Genomic DNA, 25940 nt, shown 5'->3' on the forward strand with positions numbered 1-25940 from the left:
AGCGCCAACAGCGACCCTGCAGATGTTCACGTTAATCCTGCAAGAATGTGTCAAGAAAAGAACTCGGAAAAACAATTAAAGTAATTACTCTCACATACACACACATAGACAAATAAACACAGCTTGTACAACTGCCTCCCCCCAGTGTTGCACGACCATGTAGTAGGGGACCCCTGAAAGAGAATAAAAAGGAAGGGGCGTGAACTGCATATTCATAGTAGAGCGGCATGCCACTGGGTATGTGGTTTCACTGTCCTCGCTGCGAGTAACTTTGAATATTGTTGTCTGTCTCTTCTGTATTTCTGCATTTAAGTGTTTTTTACAAGTGTCACAGGAGTTTGAACCTGACAACCCACTGACTCATGACGACCTCGCACGTCTACACGTGTTAGGTTTAACATATTGGCCTCTCATGTTACATGGTGTGACTAGGCACATGGAGTCAGTACTCCACTCCCAATTGAACGTCTGCAGCAACTGCACTAAGCCACTTGCTGCCGCTGCCTTTGCTCAGAATGAAGTCACACGAGTGCCACACAGACCGACTCCTTGAGACAACCAGAGTACATTCTCTGAATTTGGACACAGGTCCAGTGGCTGGGCTTGTTGCGGGCGACCTGATGAGACCACCACTTAGCATGTGGCATGTGCGAGAGACTCGTCCGGGCGAGACCGGTCCAATTCATACTTACCTGGCAGGGGAGATACCATGATCAAGAAGGTGGTTCACCCAGGGCGAGGCTCAGCCATTGCACCTCGGTTGAGCTGACTTCTGCGAATTCCCCAAATGTGGGAATCTCGACTGCATAATTTGTGATAGTGGGGGACTGCGTTCGCGCTCTCCCCTGATCCCGTGTTTAAAACAAGAGGCAGGTGCAGCGCCGTGCCGAGCTCCTTGGCTTGCAAGTGCAGCCGGTCTCGAGCAAGAAACGACCAGCCCAGCACTACCAACGCTTGCTGGAAAGGTCTGCCCGTCCGCGGGAGACAACCAACCAACCAACCAGCCGAGAGGCCGATCTGCTCTCAGTCAGGAAACCTCAATGTAAAACGGCAACCAGGCGGAGAAAGGGGCGTCGGCCAAGCGCCTCCACTTTACCAGCACACCGGAACCACTGGCCACAGTGGATGAGGTGGCCGTCAGAAACAACCGTCCAACTCAAGCGGAAGTGGCTCAAATTGCTGTTGTCGCTCTCAGCGGCCTTCCCAGCCGCAGAGGCAACTGCTTCGGATCTTTATGTCCAAGGAAGGCAAGCAGCGACACCCAAGATGGAAGCCACAACATTGTGGTTCATGGTAAACCTACCCGCACAGGCCAGCTCCTGCACTTTGAGTCCCTTCGCCCACTGGAACCCGAGCCAGAAGCTGTCAGAAGCGCAAACAAGAGAGCAGAAAATACCGGGTCACTCGCTCACCGAGGGGGCAGACGCACAAGTTACAGGCTCTGACCGCCTGTGGCTATCCCACGTGGGTTTTTTTTTCTTTTTTTGTCATATCCAACACACAAAGGGCCACCAAACCCGACCCTGAGAAGCCAAACGGAAGACGGAAAAGCCCCTTATGCCACTGGTTTGTGGAGGAAACTTGGAAGGCCTCCACCAGACAAGATCATTGTGTCAGATTCCATCCAGCAGTTGATCAATGCGACACTCACAGGGCCCCGGGAAGCGCGCACGAAACCTGAGAATCAGGAGCCGGTGGGAGACTGCAGGAGGCAAGGCTGACAAAAAGTGGCTGACACCCTCTGGAGACCGGCTGCTGCGAGGGAAGTGGGGTCCACGGAGTGCGCAGACACAGTGCCCCGCTACCACGAGCCATTTCCTCTGCAGAACTACTGCTCAGGGGGCACCAAACGTGAGCACGTTCTGTGCATTTCTTTCAGCACCATCCACAAGATGCACCCTGCCAGAGTCTGCTGTTGCTGTTTACACAAGAAGGAGAAGTGCACCGTTCCTGGAAGCGCTGCAATACCAGGTCGATGCGTGGAGCGGATGGCGCAAGCCCCAATCGCAGCTCCCTGTTCCAAAAAGCAATTTAATATTTAGTCCCCTGTTGGGGGACGTATCAGATATTAAACTGATAAGAACAGATACTACACTTGATCTTAGCCAAAAGGCCGAGAAGCGATGCCAGAGGGCGCTCGTAGGGGAGGAGGGCACTTCTGGCATGACAAGCTAAAGGACCGGTTGCACGCATGTTGGAATAAAATGTAGACGGAACAAACATAGCGTCAGTTATCACCCTTATATCCATTCACTTAGACAATAGAAAGTGTTTGAATGTGCTGAAGAAGAAATGTTCCCGTGACCCTGATCAGAGACCCCCAGCGAGCCCCAGGTCCTGGAGGTGCCTGAAAGCGCCAACAGCGACCCTGCAGATGTTCACGTTAATCCTGCAAGAATGTGTCAACAAAAGAACTCGGAAAAACAATTAAAGTAATTACTCTCACATACACACACATAGACAAATAAACACAGCTTGTACAACTGCCTCCCCCCAGTGTTGCACGACCATGTAGTAGGGGACCCCTGAAAGAGAATAAAAAGGAAGGGGCGTGAACTGCATATTCATAGTAGAGCGGCATGCCACTGGGTATGTGGTTTCACTGTCCTCGCTGTGAGTAACTTTGAATATTGTTGTCTGTCTCTTCTGTATTTCTGCATTTAAGTGTTTTTTACAAGTGTCACAGGAGTTTGAACCTGACAACCCACTGACTCATGACGACCTCGCACGTCTACACGTGTTAGGTTTAACATATTGGCCTCTCATGTTACATGGTGTGACTAGGCACATGGAGTCAGTACTCCACTCCCAATTGAACGTCTGTAGCAACTGCACTAAGCCACTTGCTGCCGCTGCCTTTGCTCAGAATGAAGTCACACGAGTGCCACACAGACCGACTCCTTGAGACAACCAGAGTACATTCTCTGAATTTGGACACAGGTCCAGTGGCTGGGCTTGTTGCGGGCGACCTGATGAGACCACCACTTAGCATGTGGCATGTGCGAGAGACTCGTCCGGGCGAGACCGGTCCAATTCATACTTACCTGGCAGGGGAGATACCATGATCAAGAAGGTGGTTCACCCAGGGCGAGGCTCAGCCATTGCACCTGGGTTGAGCTGACCTCCGCGAATTCCCCAAATGTGGGAATCTCGACTGCATAATTGTGATAGTGGGGGACTGCGTTCGCGCTCTCCCCTGATCCCGTGTTTAAAACAAGAGGCAGGTGCAGCGTCGTGCCGAGCTCCTTGGCTTGCAAGTGCAGCCGGACTCGAGCAAGAAACGACCAGCCCAGCACTACCAACGCTTGCTGGAAAGGTCTGCCCGTCCGCGGGAGACAACCAACCAACCAGCCGAGAGGCCGATCTGCTCTCAGTCAGGAAACCTCAATGTAAAACGGCAACCAGGCGGAGAAAGGGGCGTCGGCCAAGCGCCTCCACTTTACCAGCACACCGGAACCACTGGCCACAGTGGACGAGGTGGCCGTCAGAAACAACCGTCCAACTCAAGCGGAAGCGGCTCAAATTGCTGTTGTCGCTCTCAGCGGCCTTCCCAGCCGCAGAGGCAACTGCTTCGGATCTTTATGTCCAAGGAAGTCAAGCAGCGACACCCAAGATGGAAGCCACAACATTGTGGTTCATGGTAAACCTACCCGCACAGGCCAGCTCCTGCACTTTGAGTCCCTTCGCCCACTGGAACCCGAGCCAGAAGCTGTCAGAAGCGCAAACAAGAGAGCAGAAAATACCGGGTCACTCGCTCACCGAGGGGGCAGACGCACAAGTTACAGGCTCTGACCGCCTGTGGCTATCCCACGTGGGTGTTTTTTTCTTTTTTTGTCATATCCAACACACAAAGGGCCACCAAACCCGACCCTGAGAAGCCAAACGGAAGACGGAAAAGCCCCTTATGCCACTGGTTTGTGGAGGAAACTTGGAAGGCCTCCACCAGACAAGATCATTGTGTCAGATTCCATCCAGCAGTTGATCAATGCGACACTCACAGGGCCCCGGGAAGCGCGCACGAAACCTGAGAATCAGGAGCCGGTGGGAGACTGCAGGAGGCAAGGCTGACAAAAAGTGGCTGACACCCTCTGGAGACCGGCTGCTGCGAGGGAAGTGGGGTCCACGGAGTGTGCAGACACAGTGCCCTGCTACCACGAGCCATTTCCTCTGCAGAACTACTGCTCAGGGGGCACCAAACGTGAGCACGTTCTGTGCATTTCTTTCAGCACCATCCACAAGATGCACCCTGCCAGAGTCTGCTGTTGCTGTTTACACAAGAAGGAGAAGTGCACCGTACCTGGAAGCGCTGCAATACCAGGTCGATGCGTGGAGCGGATGGCGCAAGCCCCCAATCGCAGCTCCCTGTTCCAAAAAACAATTTAATATGTAGTCCCCTGTTGGGGGACGTATCAGATATTAAACTGATAAGAACAGATACTACACTTGATCTTAGCCAAAAGGCCGAGAAGCGATGCCAGAGGGCGCTTGTAGGGGAGGAGGGCACTTCTGGCATGACAAGCTAAAGGACCGGTTGCACGCATGTTCGAATAAAATGTAGACGGAACAAACATAGCGTCAGTTATCACCCTTATATCCATTCACTTAGACAATAGAAAGTGTTTGAATGTGCTGAAGAAGAAATGTTCCCGTGACCCTGATCAGAGACCCCCAGCGAGCCCCAGGTCCTGGAGGTGCCTGAAAGTGCCAACAGCGACCCTGCAGATGTTCACGTTAATCCTGCAAGAATGTGTCAAGAAAAGAACTCGGAAAAACAATTAAAGTAATTACTCTCACATACACACACATAGACAAATAAACACAGCTTGTACAACTGCCTCCCCCCAGTGTTGCACGACCATGTAGTAGGGGACCCCTGAAAGAGAATAAAAAGGAAGGGGCGTGAACTGCATATTCATAGTAGAGCGGCATGCCACTGGGTATGTGGTTTCACTGTCCTCGCTGTGAGCAACTTTGACTATTGTTGTCTGTCTCTTCTGTATTTCTGCATTTAAGTGTTTTTTACAAGTGTCACAGGAGTTTGAACCTGACAACCCACTGACTCATGACGACCTCGCACGTCTACACGTGTTAGGTTTAACATATTGGCCTCTCATGTTACATGGTGTGACTAGGCACATGGAGTCAGTACTCCACTCCCAATTGAACGTCTGTAGCAACTGCACTAAGCCACTTGCTGCCGCTGCCTTTGCTCAGAATGAAGTCACACGAGTGCCACACAGACCGACTCCTTGAGACAACCAGAGTACATTCTCTGAATTTGGACACAGGTCCAGTGGCTGGGCTTGTTGCGGGCGACCTGATGAGACCACCACTTAGCATGTGGCATGTGCGAGAGACTCGTCCGGGCGAGACCGGTCCAATTCATACTTACCTGGCAGGGGAGATACCATGATCAAGAAGGTGGTTCACCCATGGCGAGGCTCAGCCATTGCACCTGGGTTGAGCTGACCTCTGCGAATTCCCCAAATGTGGGAATCTCGACTGCATAATTGTGATAGTGGGGGACTGCGTTCGCGCTCTCCCCTGATCCCGTGTTTAAAACAAGAGGCAGGTGCAGCGTCGTGCCGAGCTCCTTGGCTTGCAAGTGCAGCCGGACTCGAGCAAGAAACGACCAGCCCAGCACTACCAACGCTTGCTGGAAAGGTCTGCCCGTCCGCGGGAGACAACCAACCAACCAGCCGAGAGGCCGATCTGCTCTCAGTCAGGAAACCTCAATGTAAAACGGCAACCAGGCGGAGAAAGGGGCGTCGGCCAAGCGCCTCCACTTTACCAGCACACCGGAACCACTGGCCACAGTGGACGAGGTGGCCGTCAGAAACAACCGTCCAACTCAAGCGGAAGCGGCTCAAATTGCTGTTGTCGCTCTCAGCGGCCTTCCCAGCCGCAGAGGCAACTGCTTCGGATCTTTATGTCCAAGGAAGGCAAGCAGCGACACCCAAGATGGAAGCCACAACATTGTGGTTCATGGTAAACCTACCCGCACAGGCCAGCTCCTGCACTTTGAGTCCCTTCGCCCACTGGAACCCGAGCCAGAAGCGCAAACAAGAGAGCAGAAAATACCGGGTCACTCGCTCACCGAGGGGGCAGACGCACAAGTTACAGGCTCTGACCGCCTGTGGCTATCCCACGTGGGTTTTTTTTTCTTTTTTTGTCATATCCAACACACAAAGGGCCACCAAACCCGACCCTGAGAAGCCAAACGGAAGACGGAAAAGCCCCTTATGCCACTGGTTTGTGGAGGAAACTTGGAAGGCCTCCACCAGACAAGATCATTGTGTCAGATTCCATCCAGCAGTTGATCAATGCGACACTCACAGGGCCCCGGGAAGCGCGCACGAAACCTGAGAATCAGGAGCCGGTGGGAGACTGCAGGAGGCAAGGCTGACAAAAAGTGGCTGACACCCTCTGGAGACCGGCTGCTGCGAGGGAAGTGGGGTCCACGGAGTGTGCAGACACAGTGCCCCGCTACCACGAGCCATTTCCTCTGCAGAACTACTGCTCAGGGGGCACCAAACGTGAGCACGTTCTGTGCATTTCTTTCAGCACCATCCACAAGATTGTCTGCTGTTTACACAAGAAGGATTAGTGCACCGTTCCTGTAAGCGCTGCAATACCAGGTCGATGCGTGGAGCGGATGGCGCAAGCCCCAATCGCAGCTCCCTGTTCCAAAAAGCAATTTAATATTTAGTCCCCTGTTGGGGGACGTATCAGATATTAAACTGATAAGAACAGATACTACACTTGATCTTAGCCAAAAGGCCGAGAAGCGATGCCAGAGGGCGCTCGTAGGGGAGGAGGGCACTTCTGGCATGACAAGCTAAAGGACCGGTTGCACGCATGTTGGAATAAAATGTAGACGGAACAAACATAGCGTCAGTTATCACCCTTATATCCATTCACTTAGACAATAGAAAGTGTTTGAATGTGCTGAAGAAGAAATGTTCCCGTGACCCTGATCAGAGACCCCCAGCGAGCCCCAGGTCCTGGAGGTGCCTGAAAGCGCCAACAGCGACCCTGCAGATGTTCACGTTAATCCTGCAAGAATGTGTCAAGAAAAGAACTCGGAAAAACAATTAAAGTAATTACTCTCACATACACACACATAGACAAATAAACACAGCTTGTACAACTGCCTCCCCCCAGTGTTGCACGACCATGTAGTAGGGGACCCCTGAAAGAGAATAAAAAGGAAGGGGCGTGAACTGCATATTCATAGTAGAGCGGCATGCCACTCGGTATGTGGTTTCACTGTCCTCGCTGCGAGTAACTTTGAATATTGTTGTCTGTCTCTTCTGTATTGCTGCATTTAAGTGTTTTTTACAAGTGTCACAGGAGTTTGAACCTGACAACCCACTGACTCATGACGACCTCGCACGTCTACACGTGTTAGGTTTAACATATTGGCCTCTCATGTTACATGGTGTGACTAGGCACATGGAGTCCCAATTGAACGTCTGCAGCAACTGCACTAAGCCACTTGCTGCCGCTGCCTTTGCTCAGAATGAAGTCACACGAGTGCCACACAGACCGACTCCTTGAGACAACCAGAGTACATTCTCTGAATTTGGACACAGGTCCAGTGGCTGGGCTTGTTGCGGGCGACCTGATGAGACCACCACTTAGCATGTGGCATGTGCGAGAGACTCGTCCGGGCGAGACCGGTCCAATTCATACTTACCTGGCAGGGGAGATACCATGATCAAGAAGGTGGTTCACCCAGGGCGAGGCTCAGCCATTGCACCTGGGTTGAGCTGACCTCTGCGAATTCCCCAAATGTGGGAATCTCGACTGCATAATTTGTGATAGTGGGGGACTGCGTTCGCGCTCTCCCCTGATCCCGTGTTTAAAACAAGAGGCAGGTGCAGCGCCGTGCCGAGCTCCTTGGCTTGCAAGTGCAGCCGGACTCGAGCAAGAAACGACCAGCCCAGCACTACCAACGCTTGCTGGAAAGGTCTGCCCGTCCGCGGGAGACAACCAACCAACCAACCAACCAGCCGAGAGGCCGATCTGCTCTCAGTCAGGAAACCTCAATGTAAAACGGCAACCAGGCGGAGAAAGGGGCGTCGGCCAAGCGCCTCCACTTTACCAGCACACCGGAACCACTGGCCACAGTGGACGAGGTGGCCGTCAGAAACAACCGTCCAACTCAAGCGGAAGTGGCTCAAATTGCTGTTGTCGCTCTCAGCGGCCTTCCCAGCCGCAGAGGCAACTGCTTCGGATCTTTATGTCCAAGGAAGGCAAGCAGCGACACCCAAGATGGAAGCCACAACATTGTGGTTCATGGTAAACCTACCCGCACAGGCCAGCTCCTGCACTTTGAGTCCCTTCGCCCACTGGAACCCGAGCCAGAAGCTGTCAGAAGCGCAAACAAGAGAGCAGAAAATACCGGGTCACTCGCTCACCGAGGGGGCAGACGCACAAGTTACAGGCTCTGACCGCCTGTGGCTATCCCACGTGGGGTTTTTTTTCTTTTTTTGTCATATCCAACACACAAAGGGCCACCAAACCCGACCCTGAGAAGCCAAACAGAAGACGGAAAAGCCCCTTATGCCACTGGTTTGTGGAGGAAACTTGGAAGGCCTCCACCAGACAAGATCATTGTGTCAGATTCCATCCAGCAGTTGATCAATGCGACACTCACAGGGCCCCGGGAAGCGCGCACGAAACCTGAGAATCAGGAGCCGGTGGGAGACTGCAGGAGGCAAGGCTGACAAAAAGTGGCTGACACCCTCTGGAGACCGGCTGCTGCGAGGGAAGTGGGGTCCACGAAGTGCGCAGACACAGTGCCCCGCTACCACGAGCCATTTCCTCTGCAGAGCTACTGCTCAGGGGGCACCAAACGTGAGCACGTTCTGTGCATTTCTTTCAGCACCATCCACAAGATGCACCCTGCCAGAGTCTGCTGTTGCTGTTTACACAAGAAGGAGAAGTGCACCGTTCCTGGAAGCGCTGCAATACCAGGTCGATGCGTGGAGCGGATGGCGCAAGCCCCAATCGCAGCTCCCTGTTCCAAAAAACAATTTAATATGTAGTCCCCTGTTGGGGGACGTATCAGATATTAAACTGATAAGAACAGATACTACACTTGATCTTAGCCAAAAGGCCGAGAAGCGATGCCAGAGGGCGCTTGTAGGGGAGGAGGGCACTTCTGGCATGACAAGCTAAAGGACCGGTTGCACGCATGTTGGAATAAAATGTAGACGGAACAAACATAGCGTCAGTTATCACCCTTATATCCATTCACTTAGACAATAGAAAGTGTTTGAATGTGCTGAAGAAGAAATGTTCCCGTGACCCTGATCAGAGACCCCCAGCGAGCCCCAGGTCCTGGAGGTGCCTGAAAGCGCCAACAGCGACCCTGCAGATGTTCACGTTAATCCTGCAAGAATGTGTCAAGAAAAGAACTCGGAAAAACAATTAAAGTAATTACTCTCACTTACACACACATAGACAAATAAACACAGCTTGTACAACTGCCTCCCCCCAGTGTTGCACGACCATGTAGTAGGGGACCCCTGAAAGAGAATAAAAAGGAAGGGGCGTGAACTGCATATTCATAGTAGAGCGGCATGCCACTGGGTATGTGGTTTCACTGTCCTCGCTGCGAGTAACTTTGAATATTGTTGTCTGTCTCTTCTGTATTTCTGCATTTAAGTGTTTTTTACAAGTGTCACAGGAGTTTGAACCTGACAACCCACTGACTCATGACGACCTCGCACGTCTACACGTGTTAGGTTTAACATATTGGCCTCTCATGTTACATGGTGTGACTAGGCACATGGAGTCAGTACTCCACTCCCAATTGAACGTCTGCAGCAAATGCACTAAGCCACTTGCTGCCGCTGCCTTTGCTCAGAATGAAGTCACACGAGTGCCACACAGACCGACTCCTTGAGACAACCAGAGTACATTCTCTGAATTTGGACACAGGTCCAGTGGTTGGGCTTGTTGCGGGCGACCTGATGAGACCACCACTTAGCATGTGGCATGTGCGAGAGACTCGTCCGGGCGAGACCGGTCCAATTCATACTTACCTGGCAGGGGAGATACCATGATCAAGAAGGTGGTTCACCCAGGGCGAGGCTCAGCCATTGCACCTGGGTTGAGCTGACCTCTGCGAATTCCCCAAATGTGGGAATCTCGACTGCATAATTTGTGATAGTGGGGGACTGCGTTCGCGCTCTCCCCTGATCCCGTGTTTAAAACAAGAGGCAGGTGCAGCGCCGTGCCGAGCTCCTTGGCTTGCAAGTGCAGCCGGACTCGAGCAAGAAACGACCAGCCCAGCACTACCAACGCTTGCTGGAAAGGTCTGCCCGTCCGCGGGAGACAACCAACCAACCAACCAACCAGCCGAGAGGCCGATCTGCTCTCAGTCAGGAAACCTCAATGTAAAACGGCAACCAGGCGGAGAAAGGGGCGTCGGCCAAGCGCCTCCACTTTACCAGCACACCGGAACCACTGGCCACAGTGGACGAGGTGGCCGTCAGAAACAACCGTCCAACTCAAGCGGAAGCGGCTCAAATTGCTCTTGTCGCTCTCAGCGGCCTTCCCAGCCGCAGAGGCAACTGCTTCGGATCTTTATGTCCAAGGAAGGCAAGCAGCGACACCCAAGATGGAAGCCACAACATTGTGGTTCATGGTAAACCTACCCGCACAGGCCAGCTCCTGCACTTTGAGTCCCTTCGCCCACTGGAACCCGAGCCAGAAGCTGTCAGAAGCGCAAACAAGAGAGCAGAAAATACCGGGTCACTCGCTCACCGAGGGGGCAGACGCACAAGTTACAGGCTCTGACCGCCTGTGGCTATCCCACGTGGTTTTTTTTTTCTTTTTTTGTCATATCCAACACACAAAGGGCCACCAAACCCGACCCTGAGAAGCCAAACGGAAGACGGAAAAGCCCCTTATGCCACTGGTTTGTGGAGGAAACTTGGAAGGCCTCCACCAGAGAAGATCATTGTGTCAGATTCCATCCAGCAGTTGATCAATGCGACACTCACAGGGCCCCGGGAAGCGCGCACGAAACCTGAGAATCAGGAGCCGGTGGGAGACTGCAGGAGGCAAGGCTGACAAAAAGTGTCTGACACCCTCTGGAGACCGGCTGCTGCGAGGGAAGTGGGGTCCACGGAGTGCGCAGACACAGTGCCCCGCTACCACGAGCCATTTCCTCTGCAGAACTACTGCTCAGGGGGCACCAAACGTGAGCATGTTCTGTGTATTTCTTTCAGCACCATCCACAAGATGCACCCTGCCAGAGTCTGCTGTTGCTGTTTACACAAGAAGGAGAAGTGCACCGTTCCTGGAAGCGCTGCAATACCAGGTCGATGCGTGGAGCGGATGGCGCAAGCCCCAATCGCAGCTCCCTGTTCCAAAAAGCAATTTAATATGTAGTCCCCTGTTGGGGGACGTATCAGATATTAAACTGATAAGAACAGATACTACACTTGATCTTAGCCAAAAGGCCGAGAAGCGATGCCAGAGGGCGCTTGTAGGGGAGGAGGGCACTTCTGGCATGACAAGCTAAAGGACCGGTTGCACGCATGTTCGAATAAAATGTAGACGGAACAAACATAGCGTCAGTTATCACCCTTATATCCATTCACTTAGACAATAGAAAGTGTTTGAATGTGCTGAAGAAGAAATGTTCCCGTGACCCTGATCAGAGACCCCCAGCGAGCCCCAGGTCCTGGAGGTGCCTGAAAGCGCCAACAGCGACCCTGCAGATGTTCACGTTAATCCTGCAAGAATGTGTCAAGAAAAGAACTCGGAAAAACAATTAAAGTAATTACTCTCACTTACACACACATAGACAAATAAACACAGCTTGTACAACTGCCTCCCCCCAGTGTTGCACGACCATGTAGTAGGGGACCCCTGAAAGAGAATAAAAAGGAAGGGGCGTGAACTGCATATTCATAGTAGAGCGGCATGCCACTGGGTATGTGGTTTCACTGTCCTCGCTGCGAGTAACTTTGAATATTGTTGTCTGTCTCTTCTGTATTTCTGCATTTAAGTGTTTTTTACAAGTGTCACAGGAGTTTGAACCTGACAACCCACTGACTCATGACGACCTCGCACGTCTACACGTGTTAGGTTTAACATATTGGCCTCTCATGTTACATGGTGTGACTAGGCACATGGAGTCAGTACTCCACTCCCAATTGAACGTCTGCAGCAAATGCACTAAGCCACTTGCTGCCGCTGCCTTTGCTCAGAATGAAGTCACACGAGTGCCACACAGACCGACTCCTTGAGACAACCAGAGGACATTCTCTGAATTTGGACACAGGTCCAGTGGCTGGGCTTGTTGCGGGCGACCTGATGAGACCACCACTTAGCATGTGGCATGTGCGAGAGACTCGTCCGGGCGAGACCGGTCCAATTCATACTTACCTGGCAGGGGAGATACCATGATCAAGAAGGTGGTTCACCCAGGGCGAGGCTCAGCCATTGCACCTGGGTTGAGCTGACCTCTGCGAATTCCCCAAATGTGGGAATCTCGACTGCATAATTTGTGATAGTGGGGGACTGCGTTCGCGCTCTCCCCTGATCCCGTGTTTAAAACAAGAGGCAGGTGCAGCGCCGTGCCGAGCTCCTTGGCTTGCAAGTGCAGCCGGACTCGAGCAAGAAACGACCAGCCCAGCACTACCAACGCTTGCTGGAAAGGTCTGCCCGTCCGCGGGAGACAACCAACCAACCAACCAGCCGAGAGGCCGATCTGCTCTCAGTCAGGAAACCTCAATGTAAAACGGCAACCAGGCGGAGAAAGGGGCGTCGGCCAAGCGCCTCCACTTTACCAGCACACCGGAACCACTGGCCACAGTGGACGAGGTGGCCGTCAGAAACAACCGTCCAACTCAAGCGGAAGCGGCTCAAATTGCTCTTGTCGCTCTCAGCGGCCTTCCCAGCCGCAGAGGCAACTGCTTCGGATCTTTATGTCCAAGGAAGGCAAGCAGCGACACCCAAGATGGAAGCCACAACATTGTGGTTCATGGTAAACCTACCCGCACAGGCCAGCTCCTGCACTTTGAGTCCCTTCGCCCACTGGAACCCGAGCCAGAAGCTGTCAGAAGCGCAAACAAGAGAGCAGAAAATACCGGGTCACTCGCTCACCGAGGGGGCAGACGCACAAGTTACAGGCTCTGACCGCCTGTGGCTATCCCACGTGGGTTTTTTTTTCTTTTTTTGTCATATCCAACACACAAAGGGCCACCAAACCCGACCCTGAGAAGCCAAACGGAAGACGGAAAAGCCCCTTATGCCACTGGTTTGTGGAGGAAACTTGGAAGGCCTCCACCAGAGAAGATCATTGTGTCAGATTCCATCCAGCAGTTGATCAATGCGACACTCACAGGGCCCCGGGAAGCGCGCACGAAACCTGAGAATCAGGAGCCGGTGGGAGACTGCAGGAGGCAAGGCTGACAAAAAGTGTCTGACACCCTCTGGAGACCGGCTGCTGCGAGGGAAGTGGGGTCCACGGAGTGCGCAGACACAGTGCCCCGCTACCACGAGCCATTTCCTCTGCAGAACTACTGCTCAGGGGGCACCAAACGTGAGCACGTTCTGTGCATTTCTTTCAGCACCATCCACAAGATGCACCCTGCCAGAGTCTGCTGTTGCTGTTTACACAAGAAGGAGAAGTGCACCGTTCCTGGAAGCGCTGCAATACCAGGTCGATGCGTGGAGCGGATGGCGCAAGCCCCAATCGCAGCTCCCTGTTCCAAAAAACAATTTAATATGTAGCCCCCTGTTGGGGGACGTATCAGATATTAAACTGATAAGAACAGATACTACACTTGATCTTAGCCAAAAGGCCGAGAAGCGATGCCAGAGGGCGCTTGTAGGGGAGGAGGGCACTTCTGGCATGACAAGCTAAAGGACCGGTTGCACGCATGTTGGAATAAAATGTAGACGGAACAAACATAGCGTCAGTTATCACCCTTATATCCATTCACTTAGACAATAGAAAGTGTTTGAATGTGCTGAAGAAGAAATGTTCCCGTGACCCTGATCAGAGACCCCCAGTGAGCCCCAGGTCCTGGAGGTGCCTGAAAGCGCCAACAGCGACCCTGCAGATGTTCACGTTAATCCTGCAAGAATGTGTCAAGAAAAGAACTCGGAAAAACAATTAAAGTAATTACTCTCACTTACACACACATAGACAAATAAACACAGCTTGTACAACTGCCTCCCCCCAGTGTTGCACGACCATGTAGTAGGGGACCCCTGAAAGAGAATAAAAAGGAAGGGGCGTGAACTGCATATTCATAGTAGAGCGGCATGCCACTGGGTATGTGGTTTCACTGTCCTCGCTGCGAGTAACTTTGAATATTGTTGTCTGTCTCTTCTGTATTTCTGCATTTAAGTGTTTTTTACAAGTGTCACAGGAGTTTGAACCTGACAACCCACTGACTCATGACGACCTCGCACGTCTACACGTGTTAGGTTTAACATATTGGCCTCTCATGTTACATGGTGTGACTAGGCACATGGAGTCAGTACTCCACTCCCAATTGAACGTCTGCAGCAAATGCACTAAGCCACTTGCTGCCGCTGCCTTTGCTCAGAATGAAGTCACACGAGTGCCACACAGACCGACTCCTTGAGACAACCAGAGTACATTCTCTGAATTTGGACACAGGTCCAGTGGCTGGGCTTGTTGCGGGCGACCTGATGAGACCACCACTTAGCATGTGGCATGTGCGAGAGACTCGTCCGGGCGAGACCGGTCCAATTCATACTTACCTGGCAGGGGAGATACCATGATCAAGAAGGTGGTTCACCCAGGGCGAGGCTCAGCCATTGCACCTGGGTTGAGCTGACCTCTGCGAATTCCCCAAATGTGGGAATCTCGACTGCATAATTTGTGATAGTGGGGGACTGCGTTCGCGCTCTCCCCTGATCCCGTGTTTAAAACAAGAGGCAGGTGCAGCGCCGTGCCGAGCTCCTTGGCTTGCAAGTGCAGCCGGACTCGAGCAAGAAACGACCAGCCCAGCACTACCAACGCTTGCTGGAAAGGTCTGCCCGTCCGCGGGAGACAACCAACCAACCAACCAACCAGCCGAGAGGCCGATCTGCTCTCAGTCAGGAAACCTCAATGTAAAACGGCAACCAGGCGGAGAAAGGGGCGTCGGCCAAGCGCCTCCACTTTACCAGCACACCGGAACCACTGGCCACAGTGGACGAGGTGGCCGTCAGAAACAACCGTCCAACTCAAGCGGAAGCGGCTCAAATTGCTGTTGTCGCTCTCAGCGGCCTTCCCAGCCGCAGAGGCAACTGCTTCGGATCTTTATGTCCAAGGAAGGCAAGCAGCGACACCCAAGATGGAAGCCACAACATTGTGGTTCATGGTAAACCTACCCGCACAGGCCAGCTCCTGCACTTTGAGTCCCTTCGCCCACTGGAACCCGAGCCAGAAGCTGTCAGAAGCGCAAACAAGAGAGCAGAAAATACCGGGTCACTCGCTCACCGAGGGGGCAGACGCACAAGTTACAGGCTCTGACCGCCTGCGGCTATCCCACGTGGGTTTTTTTTTCTTTTTTTGTCATATCCAACACACAAAGGGCCACCAAACCCGACCCTGAGAAGCCAAACGGAAGACGGAAAAGCCCCTTATGCCACTGGTTTGTGGAGGAAACTTGGAAGGCCTCCACCAGAGAAGATCATTGTGTCAGATTCCATCCAGCAGTTGATCAATGCGACACTCACAGGGCCCCGGGAAGCGCGCACGAAACCTGAGAATCAGGAGCCGGTGGGAGACTGCAGGAGGCAAGGCTGACAAAAAGTGTCTGACACCCTCTGGAGACCGGCTGCTGCGAGGGAAGTGGGGTCCACGGAGTGCGCAGACACAGTGCCCCGCTACCACGAGCCATTTCCTCTGCAGAACTACTGCTCAGGGGGCACCAAACGTGAGCACGTTCTGTGCATTTCTTTCAGCACCATCCACAAGATTGTCTGCTGTTGCTGTTTACACAAGAAGGATTAGTGCACCGTTCCTGGAAGCGCTGCAATACCAGGTCGATGCGTGGAGCGGATGGCGCAAGCCCCAATCGCAGCTCCCTGTTCCAAAAAGCAATTTAATATTTAGTCCCCTGTTGGGGGACGTATCAGATATTAAACTGATAAGAACAGATACTACACTTGATCTTAGCCAAAAGGCCGAGAAGCGATGCCAGAGGGCGCTCGTAGGGGAGGAGGGCACTTCTGGCATGACAAGCTAAAGGACCGGTTGCACGCATGTTGGAATAAAATGTAAACGGAACAAACATAGCGTCAGTTATCACCCTTATATCCATTCGCTTAGACAATAGAAAGTGTTTGAATGTGCTGAAGAAGAAATGTTCCCGTGACCCTGATCAGAGACCCCCAGCGAGCCCCAGGTCCTGGAGGTGCCTGAAAGCGCCAACAGCGACCCTGCAGATGTTCACGTTAATCCTGCAAGAATGTGTCAAGAAAAGAACTCGGAAAAACAATTAAAGTAATTACTCTCACATACACACACATAGACAAATAAACACAGCTTGTACAACTGCCTCCCCCCAGTGTTGCACGACCATGTAGTAGGGGACCCCTGAAAGAGAATAAAAAGGAAGGGGCGTGAACTGCATATTCATAGTAGAGCGGCATGCCACTGGGTATGTGGTTTCACTGTCCTCGCTGCGAGTAACTTTGAATATTGTTGTCTGTCTCTTCTGTATTTCTGCATTCAAGTGTTTTTTACAAGTGTCACAGGAGTTTGAACCTGACAACCCACTGACTCATGACGACCTCGCACGTCTACACGTGTTAGGTTTAACATATTGGCCTCTCATGTTACATGGTGTGACTAGGCACATGGAGTCAGTACTCCACTCCCAATTGAACGTCTGCAGCAACTGCACTAAGCCACTTGCTGCCGCTGCCTTTGCTCAGAATGAAGTCACACGAGTGCCACACAGACCGACTCCTTGAGACAACCAGAGTACATTCTCTGAATTTGGACACAGGTCCAGTGGCTGGGCTTGTTGCGGGCGACCTGATGAGACCACCACTTAGCATGTGGCATGTGCGAGAGACTCGTCCGGGCGAGACCGGTCCAATTCATACTTACCTGGCAGGGGAGATACCATGATCAAGAAGGTGGTTCACCCAGGGCGAGGCTCAGCCATTGCACCTGAGTTGAGCTGACCTCTGCGAATTCCCCAAATGTGGGAATCTCGACTGCATAATTTGTGATAGTGGGGGACTGCGCTCGTGCTCTCCCCTGATCCCGTGTGTAAAACAAGAGGCAGGTGCAGCGCCGTGCGAGCTCCTTGGCTTGCGAGTGCAGCCGGACTCGAGCAAGAAACGACCAGCCCAGCACTACCAACGCTTGCTGGAAAGGTCTGCCCGTCCGCGGGAGACAACCAACCAACCAACCAGCCGAGAGGCCGATCTGCTCTCAGTCAGGAAACCTCAATGTAAAACGGCAACCAGGCGGAGAAAGGGGCGTCGGCCAAGCGCCTCCACTTTACCAGCACACCGGAACCACTGGCCACAGTGGACGAGGTGGCCGTCAGAAACAACCGTCCAACTCAAGCGGAAGTGGCTCAAATTGCTGTTGTCGCTCTCAGCGGCCTTCCCAGCCGCAGAGGCAACTGCTTCGGATCTTTATGTCCAAGGAAGGCAAGCAGCGACACCCAAGATGGAAGCCACAACATTGTGGTTCATGGTAAACCTACCCGCACAGGCCAGCTCCTGCACTTTGAGTCCCTTCGCCCACTGGAACCCGAGCCAGAAGCTGTCAGAAGCGCAAACAAGAGAGCAGAAAATACCGGGTCACTCGCTCACCGAGGGGTCAGACGCACAAGTTACAGGCTCTGACCGCCTGTGGCTATCCCACGTGGGGTTTTTTTTTCTTTTTTTGTCATATCCAACACACAAAGGGCCACCAAACCCGACCCTGAGAAGCCAAACGGAAGACGGAAAAGCCCCTTATGCCACTGGTTTGTGGAGGAAACTTGGAAGGCCTCCACCAGACAAGATCATTGTGTCAGATTCCATCCAGCAGTTGATCAATGCGACACTCACAGGGCCCCGGGAAGCGCGCACGAAACCTGAGAATCAGGAGCCGGTGGGAGACTGCAGGAGGCAAGGCTGACAAAAAGTGTCTGACACCCTCTGGAGACCGGCTGCTGCGAGGGAAGTGGGGTCCACGAAGTGCGCAGACACAGTGCCCCGCTACCACGAGCCATTTCCTCTGCAGAACTACTGCTCAGGGGGCACCAAACGTGAGCACGTTCTGTGCATTTCTTTCAGCACCATCCACAAGATGCACCCTGCCAGAGTCTGCCGTTGCTGTTTACACAAGAAGGAGAAGTGCACCGTTCCTGGAAGCGCTGCAATACCAGGTCGATGCGTGGAGCGGATGGCGCAAGCCCCAATCGCAGCTCCCTGTTCCAAAAAACAATTTAATATGTAGTCCCCTGTTGGGCGACGTATCAGATATTAAACTGATAAGAACAGATACTACACTTGATCTTAGCCAAAAGGCCGAGAAGCGATTCCAGAGGGCGCTTGTAGGGGAGGAGGGCACTTCTGGCATGACAAGCTAAAGGACCGGTTGCACGCATGTTGGAATAAAATGTAAACGGAACAAACATAGCGTCAGTTATCACCCTTATATCCATTCGCTTAGACAATAGAAAGTGTTTGAATGTGCTGAAGAAGAAATGTTCCCGTGACCCTGATCAGAGACCCCCAGCGAGCCCCAGGTCCTGGAGGTGCCTGAAAGCGCCAACAGCGACCCTGCAGATGTTCACGTTAATCCTGCAAGAATGTGTCAAGAAAAGAACTCGGAAAAACAATTAAAGTAATTACTCTCACATACACACACATAGACAAATAAACACAGCTTGTACAACTGCCTCCCCCCAGTGTTGCACGACCATGTAGTAGGGGACCCCTGAAAGAGAATAAAAAGGAAGGGGCGTGAACTGCATATTCATAGTAGAGCGGCATGCCACTGGGTATGTGGTTTCACTGTCCTCGCTGCGAGTAACTTTGAATATTGTTGTCTGTCTCTTCTGTATTTCTGCATTTAAGTGTTTTTTACAAGTGTCACAGGAGTTTGAACCTGACAACCCACTGACTCATGACGACCTCGCACGTCTACACGTGTTAGGTTTAACATATTGGCCTCTCATGTTACATGGTGTGACTAGGCACATGGAGTCAGTACTCCACTCCCAATTGAACGTCTGCAGCAACTGCACTAAGCCACTTGCTGCCGCTGCCTTTGCTCAGAATGAAGTCACACGAGTGCCACACAGACCGACTCCTTGAGACAACCAGAGTACATTCTCTGAATTTGGACACAGTTCCAGTGGCTGGGCTTGTTGCGGGCGACCTGATGAGACCACCACTTAGCATGTGGCATGTGCGAGAGACTCGTCCGGGCGAGACCGGTCCAATTCATACTTACCTGGCAGGGGAGATACCATGATCAAGAAGGTGGTTCACCCAGGGCGAGGCTCAGCCATTGCACCTGGGTTGAGCTGACCTCTGCGAATTCCCCAAATGTGGGAATCTCGACTGCATAATTTGTGATAGTGGGGGACTGCGTTCGCGCTCTCCCCTGATCCCGTGTTTAAAACAAGAGGCAGGTGCAGCGTCGTGCCGAGCTCCTTGGCTTGCAAGTGCAGCCGGACTCGAGCAAGAAACGACCAGCCCAGCACTACCAACGCTTGCTGGAAAGGTCTGCCCGTCCGCGGGAGACAACCAACCAACCAACCAGCCGAGAGGCCGATCTGCTCTCAGTCAGGAAACCTCAATGTAAAACGGCAACCAGGCGGAGAAAGGGGCGTCGGCCAAGCGCCTCCACTTTACCAGCACACCGGAACCACTGGCCACAGTGGACGAGGTGGCCGTCAGAAACAACCGTCCAACTCAAGCGGAAGCGGCTCAAATTGCTGTTGTCGCTCTCAGCGGCCTTCCCAGCCGCAGAGGCAACTGCTTCGGATCTTTATGTCCAAGGAAGGCAAGCAGCGACACCCAAGATGGAAGCCACAACATTGTGGTTCATGGTAAACCTACCCGCACAGGCCAGCTCCTGCACTTTGAGTCCCTTCGCCCACTGGAACCCGAGCCAGAAGCTGTCAGAAGCGCAAACAAGAGAGCAGAAAATACCGGGTCACTCGCTCACCGAGGGGGCAGACGCACAAGTTACAGGCTCTGACCGCCTGTGGCTATCCCACGTGGGTTTTTTTTTTCTTTTTTTGTCATATCCAACACACAAAGGGCCACCAAACCCGACCCTGAGAAGCCAAACGGAAGACGGAAAAGCCCCTTATGCCACTGGTTTGTGGAGGAAACTTGGAAGGCCTCCACCAGAGAAGATCATTGTGTCAGATTCCATCCAGCAGTTGATCAATGCGACACTCACAGGGCCCCGGGAAGCGCGCACGAAACCTGAGAATCAGGAGCCGGTGGGAGACTGCAGGAGGCAAGGCTGACAAAAAGTGGCTGACACCCTCTGGAGACCGGCTGCTGCGAGGGAAGTGGGGTCCACGGAGTGCGCAGACACAGTGCCCCGCTACCACGAGCCATTTCCTCTGCAGAACTACTGCTCAGGGGGCACCAAACGTGAGCACGTTCTGTGCATTTCTTTCAGCACCATCCACAAGATGCACCCTGCCAGAGTCTGCTGTTGCTGTTTACACAAGAAGGAGAAGTGCACCGTTCCTGGAAGCGCTGCAATACCAGGTCGATGCGTGGAGCGGATGGCGCAAGCCCCAATCGCAGCTCCCTGTTCCAAAAAGCAATTTAATATGTAGTCCCCTGTTGGGGGACGTATCAGATATTAAACTGATAAGAACAGATACTACACTTGATCTTAGCCAAAAGGCCGAGAAGCGATGCCAGAGGGCGCTTGTAGGGGAGGAGGGCACTTCTGGCATGACAAGCTAAAGGACCGGTTGCACGCATGTTGGAATAAAATGTAGACGGAACAAACATAGCGTCAGTTATCACCCTTATATCCATTCACTTAGACAATAGAAAGTGTTTGAATGTGCTGAAGAAGAAATGTTCCCGTGACCCTGATCAGAGACCCCCAGCGAGCCCCAGGTCCTGGAGGTGCCTGAAAGCGCCAACAGCGACCCTGCAGATGTTCACGTTAATCCTGCAAGAATGTGTCAAGAAAAGAACTCGGAAAAACAATTAAAGTAATTACTCTCACATACACACACATAGACAAATAAACACAGCTTGTACAACTGCCTCCCCCCAGTGTTGCACGACCATGTAGTAGGGGACCCCTGAAAGAGAATAAAAAGGAAGGGGCGTGAACTGCATATTCATAGTAGAGCGGCATGCCACTGGGTATGTGGTTTCACTGTCCTCGCTGCGAGTAACTTTGAATATTGTTGTCTGTCTCTTCTGTATTTCTGCATTCAAGTGTTTTTTACAAGTGTCACAGGAGTTTAAACCTGACAACCCACTGACTCATGACGACCTCGCACGTCTACACGTGTTAGGTTTAACATATTGGCCTCTCATGTTACATGGTGTGACTAGGCACATGGAGTCAGTACTCCACTCCCAATTGAACGTCTGCAGCAACTGCACTAAGCCACTTGCTGCCGCTGCCTTTGCTCAGAATGAAGTCACACGAGTGCCACACAGACCGACTCCTTGAGACAACCAGAGTACATTCTCTGAATTTGGACACAGGTCCAGTGGCTGGGCTTGTTGCGGGCGACCTGATGAGACCACCACTTAGCATGTGGCATGTGCGAGAGACTCGTCCGGGCGAGACCGGTCCAATTCATACTTACCTGGCAGGGGAGATACCATGATCAAGAAGGTGGTTCACCCAGGGCGAGGCTCAGCCATTGCACCTGGGTTGAGCTGACCTCTGCGAATTCCCCAAATGTGGGAATCTCGACTGCATAATTTGTGATAGTGGGGGACTGCGTTCGCGCTCTCCCCTGATCCCGTGTTTAAAACAAGAGGCAGGTGCAGCGCCGTGCCGAGCTCCTTGGCTTGCAAGTGCAGCCGGACTCGAGCAAGAAACGACCAGCCCAGCACTACCAACGCTTGCTGGAAAGGTCTCCCCGTCCGCGGGAGACAACCAACCAACCAACCAACCAGCCGAGAGGCCGATCTGCTCTCAGTCAGGAAACCTCAATGTAAAACGGCAACCAGGCGGAGAAAGGGGCGTCGGCCAAGCGCCTCCACTTTACCAGCACACCGGAACCACTGGCCACAGTGGACGAGGTGGCCGTCAGAAACAACCGTCCAACTCAAGCGGAAGCGGCTCAAATTGCTGTTGTCGCTCTCAGCGGCCTTCCCAGCCGCAGAGGCAACTGCTTCGGATCTTTATGTCCAAGGAAGGCAAGCAGCGACACCCAAGATGGAAGCCACAACATTGTGGTTCATGGTAAACCTACCCGCACAGGCCAGCTCCTGCACTTTGAGTCCCTTCGCCCACTGGAACCCGAGCCAGAAGCTGTCAGAAGCGCAAACAAGAGAGCAGAAAATACCGGGTCACTCGCTCACCGAGGGGGCAGACGCACAAGTTACAGGCTCTGACCGCCTGTGGCTATCCCACGTGGGTTTTTTTTTTCTTTTTTTGTCATATCCAACACACAAAGGGCCACCAAACCCGACCCTGAGAAGCCAAACGGAAGACGGAAAAGCCCCTTATGCCACTGGTTTGTGGAGGAAACTTGGAAGGCCTCCACCAGACAAGATCATTGTGTCAGATTCCATCCAGCAGTTGATCAATGCGACACTCACAGGGCCCCGGGAAGCGCGCACGAAACCTGAGAATCAGGAGCCGGTGGGAGACTGCAGGAGGCAAGGCTGACAAAAAGTGTCTGACACCCTCTGGAGACCGGCTGCTGCGAGGGAAGTGGGGTCCACGAAGTGCGCAGACACAGTGCCCCGCTACCACGAGCCATTTCCTCTGCAGAACTACTGCTCAGGGGGCACCAAACGTGAGCACGTTCTGTGCATTTCTTTCAGCACCATCCACAAGATGCACCCTGCCAGAGTCTGCTGTTGCTGTTTACACAAGAAGGAGAAGTGCACCGTTCCTGGAAGCGCTGCAATACCAGGTCGATGCGTGGAGCGGATGGCGCAAGCCCCAATCGCAGCTCCCTGTTCCAAAAAGCAATTTAATATGTAGTCCCCTGTTGGGGGACGTATCAGATATTAAACTGATAAGAACAGATACTACACTTGATCTTAGCCAAAAGGCCGAGAAGCGATGCCAGAGGGCGCTTGTAGGGGAGGAGGGCACTTCTGGCATGACAAGCTAAAGGACCGGTTGCACGCATGTTCGAATAAAATGTAGACGGAACAAACATAGCGTCAGTTATCACCCTTATATCCATTCACTTAGACAATAGAAAGTGTTTGAATGTGCTGAAGAAGAAATGTTCCCGTGACCCTGATCAGAGACCCCCAGCGAGCCCCAGGTCCTGGAGGTGCCTGAAAGCGCCAACAGCGACCCTGCAGATGTTCACGTTAATCCTGCAAGAATGTGTCAAGAAAAGAACTCGGAAAAACAATTAAAGTAATTACTCTCACATACACACACATAGACAAATAAACACAGCTTGTACAACTGCCTCCCCCCAGTGTTGCACGACCATGTAGTAGGGGACCCCTGAAAGAGAATAAAAAGGAAGGGGCGTGAACTGCATATTCATAGTAGAGCGGCATGCCACTGGGTATGTGGTTTCACTGTCCTCGCTGCGAGTAACTTTGAATATTGTTGTCTGTCTCTTCTGTATTTCTGCATTTAAGTGTTTTTTACAAGTGTCACAGGAGTTTGAACCTGACAACCCACTGACTCATGATGACCTCGCACGTCTACACGTGTTAGGTTTAACATATTGGCCTCTCATGTTACATGGTGTGACTAGGCACATGGAGTCAGTACTCCACTCCCAATTGAACGTCTGCAGCAAATGCACTAAGCCACTTGCTGCCGCTGCCTTTGCTCAGAATGAAGTCACACGAGTGCCACACAGACCGACTCCTTGAGACAACCAGAGTACATTCTCTGAATTTGGACACAGGTCCAGTGGCTGGGCTTGTTGCGGGCGACCTGATGAGACCACCACTTAGCATGTGGCATGTGCGAGAGACTCGTCCGGGCGAGACCGGTCCAATTCATACTTACCTGGCAGGGGAGATACCATGATCAAGAAGGTGGTTCACCCAGGGCGAGGCTCAGCCATTGCACCTGGGTTGAGCTGACCTCTGCGAATTCCCCAAATGTGGGAATCTCGACTGCATAATTTGTGATAGTGGGGGGCTGCGTTCGCGCTCTCCCCTGATCCCGTGTTTAAAACAAGAGGCAGGTGCAGCGCCGTGCCGAGCTCCTTGGCTTGCAAGTGCAGCCAGACTCGAGCAAGAAACGACCAGCCCAGCACTACCAACGCTTGCTGGAAAGGTCTGCCCGTCCGCGGGAGACAACCAACCAACCAACCAACCAGCCGAGAGGCCGATCTGCTCTCAGTCAGGAAACCTCAATGTAAAACGGCAACCAGGCGGAGAAAGGGGCGTCGGCCAAGCGCCTCCACTTTACCAGCACACCGGAACCACTGGCCACAGTGGACGAGGTGGCCGTCAGAAACAACCGTCCAACTCAAGCGAAAGTGGCTCAAATTGCTGTTGTCGCTCTCAGCGGCCTTCCCAGCCGCAGAGGCAACTGCTTCGGATCTTTATGTCCAAGGAAGGCAAGCAGCGACACCCAAGATGGAAGCCACAACATTGTGGTTCATGGTAAACCTACCCGCACAGGCCAGCTCCTGCACTTTGAGTCCCTTCGCCCACTGGAACCCGAGCCAGAAGCTGTCAGAAGCGCAAACAAGAGAGCAGAAAATACCGGGTCACTCGCTCACCGAGGGGGCAGACGCACAAGTTACAGGCTCTGACCGCCTGTGGCTATCCCACGTGGGTTTTTTTTTCTTTTTTTGTCATATCCAACACACAAAGGGCCACCAAACCCGACCCTGAGAAGCCAAACGGAAGACGGAAAAGCCCCTTATGCCACTGGTTTGTGGAGGAAACTTGGAAGGCCTCCACCAGACAAGATCATTGTGTCAGATTCCATCCAGCAGTTGATCAATGCGACACTCACAGGGCCCCGGGAAGCGCGCACGAAACCTGAGAATCAGGAGCCGGTGGGAGACTGCAGGAGGCAAGGCTGACAAAAAGTGTCTGACACCCTCTGGAGACCGGCTGCTGCGAGGGAAGTGGGGTCCACGGAGTGCGCAGACACAGTGCCCCGCTACCACGAGCCATTTCCTCTGCAGAACTACTGCTCAGGGGGCACCAAACGTGAGCACGTTCTGTGCATTTCTTTCAGCACCATCCACAAGATGCACCCTGCCAGAGTCTGCTGTTGCTGTTTACACAAGAAGGAGAAGTGCACCGTTCCTGGAAGCGCTGCAATACCAGGTCGATGCGTGGAGCGGATGGCGCAAGCCCCAATCGCAGCTCCCTGTTCCAAAAAGCAATTTAATATGTAGTCCCCTGTTGGGGGACGTATCAGATATTAAACTGATAAGAACAGATACTACACTTGATCTTAGCCAAAAGGCCGAGAAGCGATGCCAGAGGGCGCTTGTAGGGGAGGAGGGCACTTCTGGCATGACAAGCTAAAGGACCGGTTGCACGCATGTTCGAATAAAATGTAGACGGAACAAACATAGCATCAGTTATCACCCTTATATCCATTCGCTTAGACAATAGAAAGTGTTTGAATGTGCTGAAGAAGAAATGTTCCCGTGACCCTGATCAGAGACCCCCAGCGAGCCCCAGGTCCTGGAGGTGCCTGAAGGCGCCAAAAGCGACCCTGCAGATGTTCACGTTAATCCTGCAAGAATGTGTCAAGAAAAGAACTCGGAAAAACAATTAAAGTAATTACTCTCACATACACACACATA

At 52.7% G+C, this 25940-nt stretch overlaps 22 non-coding genes across 22 annotated transcripts; 11 read left to right on the forward strand and 11 right to left on the reverse strand.

The window, feature by feature from the left end:
• The first annotated feature begins 684 nt into the window (after nucleotides 1-684).
• Nucleotides 685-848, forward strand: LOC144896946 (U1 spliceosomal RNA). Its single transcript, XR_013626528.1, has one exon. It is a non-coding gene; the product is annotated as a U1 spliceosomal RNA (small nuclear RNA).
• A 1086-nt stretch (nucleotides 849-1934) lies between these two features.
• On the reverse strand, nucleotides 1935-2125 carry LOC144896972 (U2 spliceosomal RNA). Its single transcript, XR_013626552.1, has one exon. It is a non-coding gene; the product is annotated as a U2 spliceosomal RNA (small nuclear RNA).
• A 911-nt stretch (nucleotides 2126-3036) lies between these two features.
• On the forward strand, nucleotides 3037-3199 carry LOC144896960 (U1 spliceosomal RNA). Its single transcript, XR_013626542.1, has one exon. It is a non-coding gene; the product is annotated as a U1 spliceosomal RNA (small nuclear RNA).
• A 1082-nt stretch (nucleotides 3200-4281) lies between these two features.
• LOC144896991 (U2 spliceosomal RNA) lies at nucleotides 4282-4473 on the reverse strand. The gene has a single exon (XR_013626571.1). It is a non-coding gene; the product is annotated as a U2 spliceosomal RNA (small nuclear RNA).
• A 911-nt stretch (nucleotides 4474-5384) lies between these two features.
• LOC144896961 (U1 spliceosomal RNA) lies at nucleotides 5385-5547 on the forward strand. The gene has a single exon (XR_013626543.1). It is a non-coding gene; the product is annotated as a U1 spliceosomal RNA (small nuclear RNA).
• A 1054-nt stretch (nucleotides 5548-6601) lies between these two features.
• Nucleotides 6602-6792, reverse strand: LOC144896995 (U2 spliceosomal RNA). Its single transcript, XR_013626575.1, has one exon. It is a non-coding gene; the product is annotated as a U2 spliceosomal RNA (small nuclear RNA).
• Nucleotides 6793-7691: 899 nt separating this feature from the next.
• Nucleotides 7692-7855, forward strand: LOC144896932 (U1 spliceosomal RNA). The gene has a single exon (XR_013626514.1). It is a non-coding gene; the product is annotated as a U1 spliceosomal RNA (small nuclear RNA).
• A 1090-nt stretch (nucleotides 7856-8945) lies between these two features.
• LOC144896969 (U2 spliceosomal RNA) lies at nucleotides 8946-9136 on the reverse strand. The gene has a single exon (XR_013626549.1). It is a non-coding gene; the product is annotated as a U2 spliceosomal RNA (small nuclear RNA).
• A 911-nt stretch (nucleotides 9137-10047) lies between these two features.
• LOC144896933 (U1 spliceosomal RNA) lies at nucleotides 10048-10211 on the forward strand. The gene has a single exon (XR_013626515.1). It is a non-coding gene; the product is annotated as a U1 spliceosomal RNA (small nuclear RNA).
• A 1090-nt stretch (nucleotides 10212-11301) lies between these two features.
• LOC144896976 (U2 spliceosomal RNA) lies at nucleotides 11302-11492 on the reverse strand. Its single transcript, XR_013626556.1, has one exon. It is a non-coding gene; the product is annotated as a U2 spliceosomal RNA (small nuclear RNA).
• Nucleotides 11493-12403: 911 nt separating this feature from the next.
• LOC144896934 (U1 spliceosomal RNA) lies at nucleotides 12404-12567 on the forward strand. Its single transcript, XR_013626516.1, has one exon. It is a non-coding gene; the product is annotated as a U1 spliceosomal RNA (small nuclear RNA).
• Nucleotides 12568-13653: 1086 nt separating this feature from the next.
• On the reverse strand, nucleotides 13654-13844 carry LOC144896988 (U2 spliceosomal RNA). Its single transcript, XR_013626568.1, has one exon. It is a non-coding gene; the product is annotated as a U2 spliceosomal RNA (small nuclear RNA).
• A 911-nt stretch (nucleotides 13845-14755) lies between these two features.
• LOC144896935 (U1 spliceosomal RNA) lies at nucleotides 14756-14919 on the forward strand. The gene has a single exon (XR_013626517.1). It is a non-coding gene; the product is annotated as a U1 spliceosomal RNA (small nuclear RNA).
• A 1078-nt stretch (nucleotides 14920-15997) lies between these two features.
• On the reverse strand, nucleotides 15998-16188 carry LOC144896983 (U2 spliceosomal RNA). The gene has a single exon (XR_013626563.1). It is a non-coding gene; the product is annotated as a U2 spliceosomal RNA (small nuclear RNA).
• A 911-nt stretch (nucleotides 16189-17099) lies between these two features.
• On the forward strand, nucleotides 17100-17263 carry LOC144896959 (U1 spliceosomal RNA). The gene has a single exon (XR_013626541.1). It is a non-coding gene; the product is annotated as a U1 spliceosomal RNA (small nuclear RNA).
• Nucleotides 17264-18349: 1086 nt separating this feature from the next.
• On the reverse strand, nucleotides 18350-18540 carry LOC144896996 (U2 spliceosomal RNA). Its single transcript, XR_013626576.1, has one exon. It is a non-coding gene; the product is annotated as a U2 spliceosomal RNA (small nuclear RNA).
• Nucleotides 18541-19451: 911 nt separating this feature from the next.
• On the forward strand, nucleotides 19452-19615 carry LOC144896936 (U1 spliceosomal RNA). The gene has a single exon (XR_013626518.1). It is a non-coding gene; the product is annotated as a U1 spliceosomal RNA (small nuclear RNA).
• Nucleotides 19616-20702: 1087 nt separating this feature from the next.
• LOC144896977 (U2 spliceosomal RNA) lies at nucleotides 20703-20893 on the reverse strand. The gene has a single exon (XR_013626557.1). It is a non-coding gene; the product is annotated as a U2 spliceosomal RNA (small nuclear RNA).
• Nucleotides 20894-21804: 911 nt separating this feature from the next.
• On the forward strand, nucleotides 21805-21968 carry LOC144896937 (U1 spliceosomal RNA). The gene has a single exon (XR_013626519.1). It is a non-coding gene; the product is annotated as a U1 spliceosomal RNA (small nuclear RNA).
• Nucleotides 21969-23059: 1091 nt separating this feature from the next.
• On the reverse strand, nucleotides 23060-23250 carry LOC144896978 (U2 spliceosomal RNA). The gene has a single exon (XR_013626558.1). It is a non-coding gene; the product is annotated as a U2 spliceosomal RNA (small nuclear RNA).
• A 911-nt stretch (nucleotides 23251-24161) lies between these two features.
• Nucleotides 24162-24325, forward strand: LOC144896944 (U1 spliceosomal RNA). Its single transcript, XR_013626526.1, has one exon. It is a non-coding gene; the product is annotated as a U1 spliceosomal RNA (small nuclear RNA).
• A 1090-nt stretch (nucleotides 24326-25415) lies between these two features.
• Nucleotides 25416-25606, reverse strand: LOC144896980 (U2 spliceosomal RNA). Its single transcript, XR_013626560.1, has one exon. It is a non-coding gene; the product is annotated as a U2 spliceosomal RNA (small nuclear RNA).
• Between the last annotated feature and the right edge of the window lie 334 nt (nucleotides 25607-25940).

Source organism: Doryrhamphus excisus, unplaced genomic scaffold (genome assembly GCF_037039965.1).
Source record: "Doryrhamphus excisus strain RoL-2023G ecotype Guam unplaced genomic scaffold, RoL_Dexc_Guam_v1.1 HiC_scaffold_24, whole genome shotgun sequence".
In the NCBI taxonomy this organism is placed as follows: domain Eukaryota; kingdom Metazoa; phylum Chordata; class Actinopteri; order Syngnathiformes; family Syngnathidae; genus Doryrhamphus; species Doryrhamphus excisus.